Source organism: Marmota marmota, unplaced genomic scaffold (assembly GCF_001458135.2).
Source record: "Marmota marmota marmota unplaced genomic scaffold, marMar, whole genome shotgun sequence".
In the NCBI taxonomy this organism is placed as follows: domain Eukaryota; kingdom Metazoa; phylum Chordata; class Mammalia; order Rodentia; family Sciuridae; genus Marmota; species Marmota marmota.
The window spans coordinates 22,096,041-22,100,885 of record NW_026000221.1 but is presented as its reverse complement, the minus strand read 5'-3'; the positions used below and the strand labels follow the sequence as shown (position 1 = coordinate 22,100,885).

At 44.5% G+C, this 4,845-nt stretch overlaps 1 long non-coding RNA gene across 1 annotated transcript; it reads right to left on the bottom strand.

Moving 5' to 3' along the window:
- Positions 1-612: 612 nt before the first annotated feature.
- LOC125612941 lies at positions 613-2,260 on the bottom strand. Its single transcript, XR_007343420.1, has 2 exons — positions 2,175-2,260; positions 613-794 (listed from the first exon to the last, which is right to left on the bottom strand). It is a non-coding gene; the product is annotated as an uncharacterized LOC125612941 (long non-coding RNA).
- Positions 2,261-4,845: the final 2,585 nt, after the last annotated feature.

The window sequence follows — 4,845 nt, the reverse complement described above, 5'->3', positions numbered from 1 at the left end:
GAATTTCATTCCAGCTGGAGGTACATTTTATGTCTTAACTAATCACATCCAAGTCAATCAAAGGTCAGTAAACCTTCTGGGCCTCAGTTTTCCCATCTGTGAAGTGAGAAGAATAATCGATGTGCTGATTATCTCCCAGGTTTATAAAGATCATCTGAGATGACCCATGAGAATAGAGCTGACAAATTATAGTGCCCTGTGCAAATATAGATAGCTCGTATTCAGAAGCAGTATTTGACTTCTCCCCCCCCCCAGGGTGCTGTGATTACAGATGAGAAGGCTGGCCCAAAGCCAACAGGGGTTTTCCCTTTAAGAGTATTCAATTTGAGTGGCATTGGAAAAATCTGAGTGTTGACCCTCCAATGACGCCAGGAAGCTTCCAGCATCTTCAGATCTTGCCTGGGGAGGCCCTAGAACAATGACTGACCCCACCCACAATCAAGTGTCAGGTACTTTTGCCCTACCACCTGCAGCTAAGAACTTCAAAGAAGAGTGAAAGGACCCCCCAACACCTGTGGATCAGCTGATCCTGTACCCCGTGGGGTACAGGCTTCTATTTCATCCCTGCCCCCACCTAGGACAAGGTGAAGCTGGCAAGTCAGAAGCACTCACCTCTTAGTACAGCAGAGGGCAGTGGCTCCCTCGTCTCAGTCCACACCCAGGTCCAGTCTGGAGGGGCCGGGGCTCCTGGGGTAGTGTTCCCGGCAGAATTCAGAACAGAGGTTGGGCACTCTGACACCTGGAATTATTCCTCCTGGTCCTCCTTCTCCCCAGCTCAGTTGACCCCACCCCAGCTAAAATACACACAAAATACAGAAACACACAAAGACATAGGCATTATTACATGCACACAAACACACACACACACACACTCAGAGGCAGTAGAGATTTTTCAAATTAGTCCCTAGAAACTACTATAGCCCAAGACCTTTAACATCCATATTGAACAAAAATAATTATATGTGTAAGTGCATGCACATGTATATATACACACATGCACAGAGAGCCTAAGCTTGGGAAGAGATGAGTCCATTCCACCAGACAATCAGAAGGTCAGTGTGATCTAGTGACCAAAGTGCTGCTGCCCAGGGGATAAGGAACCTGTTCTAGCCCAACTCCACCACTATCTGCTGTGACCCGAGCCCCATCATTTATCTCCCAGGTCTCCACCCAGTTGCTTCTAATTGAAATAAGTGTTTGTTTCAACCTTTCACAAAGCACTTTCACTTCTGAGGCTCTGGGCTCCCCTGCTCCCTTCACCTTCCTCATGGCAGACAGGGTAGGTGTCTTGTCTCCATGTTCCTGAGAGACAGGGTGCCCCAGTGCAGGGAGCCAGCTGAGCAGGGAGCTCCCTTCCTCCCTTCCAATGGTACTTAAATGAGCCTAGAAACCAATGGGGGGGGGCAGGGCATGGTTTTAGGGTATGTGGATTTATCTGACTAAATTAGAAATTAGGAAAGAGGTCAAAAATTAAGCCAGATGATGGTTTTAAAGGGAACTGAGTTCACTGTTTTACCTCTAGAAGGTGGAATCCCAGAGGAACCTGAATTTCCAGAGGGATTTGGAGCTGGGGTATTAATCCTGCAGTGTTTGGCTCCAGGAAATAGGTTTCAGAAGAATGGGCTGAGGAAGCAGAGCCAGATTTCAGCAAAATTATGAGGTCGATGACATTTCTATATTCCTCCCTCTCATTGAGGGCACCTTCATGACCCATTTTCAGGGCAGCCATCCAATGGCTTCGTGGCAGACACAACTCCCTCCTGACTGCTCCAAGGCTCACTCTTCCCACCCCCGCAAAACTGCCCTGGTTAAGTCTGGATCTCTAGATATCACCTGATTTCAATGTAGGGAAATGCCTTTGGGTCCCTAAAAGCCACTTCATTTCAACAAAATAGGTATTACCAGAACTGTGTTAGGAGACAATAAGTCATAGCCCTGCCCTCTAGGACAGCTCAAGGGTGGCACTTGAGTAGGTCCCTGTCCCCCTCCATTCCCCGACAGTTCAAGGCAGTGAACTTGACTACTTCAGGTGGACTTGAGATCCAAGTTGTCTCTCGGCCTGCACTTCCACAATCCCTCCTCCAGTCCTCCAGTGGAAATAAGCTTTCTGCCAATGTCCATTCTCCCTCACCTCCTTCACTTACTGAATTGAACCTCTGAACCCCAAAACTCACCATGTCTTCTCCATTTCCAATCTCAGGATCAGAATGTCCTACTTATTGATAATGCATTTGGAAATCTGTTTTTTTTTTAACTTCTCTGTTAGAGTCTGTAAACAAGTCAAAATAACACCTGGCATTTTGCCAGGGGAATGTTAGAGTTCGTAAACAAGTCTGGATGGTGCCTGGCAAAATGCCAGAGGGAGTGGTTTGAGAAGTAACAAAAGCAAGCCATTAAGTGTGGAGATTCCTGATTGGTTGACTGATGTATCTAGTTTATGCTAATTAGATAAGCTGTGTGGAATGTATAAATATTGCTCCTGTCCTGCAATAAACGGCTCCCACTCCTGCTGTATCAACGTACACAAGTTATTCGTCACCCCCCGCTTATTTTGCCCAGCCAGCCGGGCTGCGGCACTTCTCCAAGGCAATTGTGTAAAATGTCCATTTCCTAAAATCAAAGAATTTCCAAGAGAATTAGACAATTTGTTGACTTATTAAAAATAACAGCAACATAGGAGAAGAGATGGCTGCGACCCTGCAGGAGATAATCAGAAAATTAATTCTTCACAGAGTTTTAATGTTCAAAGCACAGTGTCCTAGTGTGACAGAACTCTAATCTACACCTCTGTTTTGCAACAGAAGTTTCCCCTCTGTCACTCCAAAGAACCACGTAATCATGCTCCATCATTGCTAAAGGTTTGAGGATGACGCCTTGTCACAGAGCTCTTTCCTTGATAGCCCTGGCATCTGTTCTAAGTGTGCCTGAGGGTGGCTGGGAAGACTGAGCAGTTACTCCCAGAGGCTCTTCCCCATGCACGTCAAATGGGAAGACCTTGAGATGTCAGACTTAGCCTCAGAGCCTCCTATGGAGTATGTGACCAGGACATCAGGAGAGCAAGTTCTAGTCCCAGCCCTGTTGCTGCCTCCACTGGGACCCGAACCAACTGCTTTCCTTTCTCCAGGTCTCAATTTCCTGCCACATAAAATTATGAATTTGGCTCAGAGGTCAACTGCACTTGAACCGATCCTGGTCCATAACGCAGTTCTCACAGAAATGAGGAAAGATAAGGACTGTGTAGCAAGTCCCTCTTAATGTCAGACACATTCAGTCTTAAGGACTGTCCTTTAGCTTGACCTCAGGTCTATCTAATACATAATGTTACAACTTCATTTTTTAAATTAAATAATGGCACGAATAAATGACAGCTGAATTTAGGTCTCAGATTGGCAAAATTAAAAGCGGTAAAAAAAAAATCAACACTTTATGAGTCCTCAAAGTATCTTTTGAAGTGTACTGGTCTATATAAAACGGAAGGGGTTGGGAAACACTGGAGTGGGTGGTCTCTAAGCTCTCTACTGTGGCACCTGCAGGCAGTAAGTTCATCACAATCTTAAAAAAGGAGTAGTCAATAGTCAGCTTTCAATTTTTTAATGGCTCTCGACTTTGGTTGCACCTTGATTCACTTGGCAACCTTTAAAAAAATACTGAACCCCAAAGTACATCTCACGCAAACAAATGAAACCAGTGTCCAGGGGTGTAGCCTGGCATGGGCACTTTGTTAAAAAGATCCATAGAGAGTGATGCCAATGTGCAGCCCAGAATGAGAGCCCCTGAGTGAGATGTTTGCAGGCCTGACTGTACAATAGAATTGTTGGGGGGATCTTTTATAAAAATGAAGATTCCTAGGTTGTACTGCAGCCACACTAACTAGAAAACTCTATGGTCCAGGGAATTTATTTTTAAAAGCTTCCCAAGTAAGTATATTATTTCAAGCTTCAAACTGGTATTTAAAAATCATAGGTAGCTATTAGACATTAAAAGTAGAAAGGTCTCAGGAAAGTTCATCTATCACATCTGAGGTCACATCTGAAATGTCAACATTTAGGAATCATACATTTCTCCATGGCATACTCCTGCCTTGGAGTATCCTATCCAGGAGGCCAATAACCTAGGGGAAACCCCTTTCATCTCAGCACCCCTGAATTCATGGAATTGGAGAAAGGATGGATGGGTAGGTGATACAGAAAGAAGCAGGAAAGTGATAGGAACACAGGTTTCTCTGCCCACTCCTTTGGCCCTGGGCATGTCATAAGTTTGAGCTGCTTTTTAAGAGTGTTGGCAATGATGTAGACCATCCACACACCCTCTCAAATGGATCTGTAGGTCCCTAAGCACAATGCAGCCAGCCCACAGGCCATCAAGAATAGAGGCAACCTCCCAATGACAGCATTCATGTTAGGCCAGTTACACTGTATACCCAGAAGTAAACTGTTCAGCAAAGCACTGATTGTCTACAATTTACATTTTTATCAGATTAAGCTTCCTTTTGAGATGCTAAAAACTTTGTTTGCAGTGTTTCTAAGCAAAGCTTAAAGGAGTTGGGGACCTTCACAAAATTATATTAAATGTACAAAGGATTTTTCATGAATGAAATGATTGAGACAAGATCTACTGTAACACAGACTAGTGATAAATGGAAACAAAAAGGTATTCATACACAAAGAGTGTGCTTGTCCCTCCAAGTGCCCATAAAATCCTCATGGAAATAGCCAAGGTTAGACTAATATCAAGGATGAAATTATTATACCCAAAAGGCCTCCAACCTAAAGCATCAACCCCACCAGTCTGCTTTTCTTAGACCCACCTCCCAGCCCAGAGTGAAGCTGTAGTTGTTTAGAAAAG